This window comes from Elephantulus edwardii, unplaced genomic scaffold, assembly GCF_000299155.1.
Source record: "Elephantulus edwardii isolate Elephantulus edwardi_28Jun2011 unplaced genomic scaffold, EleEdw1.0 scaffold00196, whole genome shotgun sequence".
Lineage (NCBI taxonomy): Eukaryota > Metazoa > Chordata > Mammalia > Macroscelidea > Macroscelididae > Elephantulus > Elephantulus edwardii.
This window is the reverse complement of record NW_006399946.1, coordinates 2,446,091-2,446,323: the sequence shown is the minus strand read 5'-3', so window position 1 is coordinate 2,446,323 and position 233 is coordinate 2,446,091.

Below are 233 nucleotides of genomic sequence, written 5' to 3'. Positions count from 1 at the left end.
CCCAAAATCTCTGTAAATGTTTATGAAAATTAATAAAATATAATTATAGAAAAAAAAGAACAATTAAGGAAAGATACACAGAAATGGTGTCTCAAGGACTAACAACTAGGAGGACTACAGCCTGTCTAGTTACTGTTGCTGAACACTGTAAAAAGAGAACATAGTAGAAAATTTGAGATAGAGTGGATAAAAAATATGAAACAAAACTCTAAGACATGGGAATGTCCAGGGTT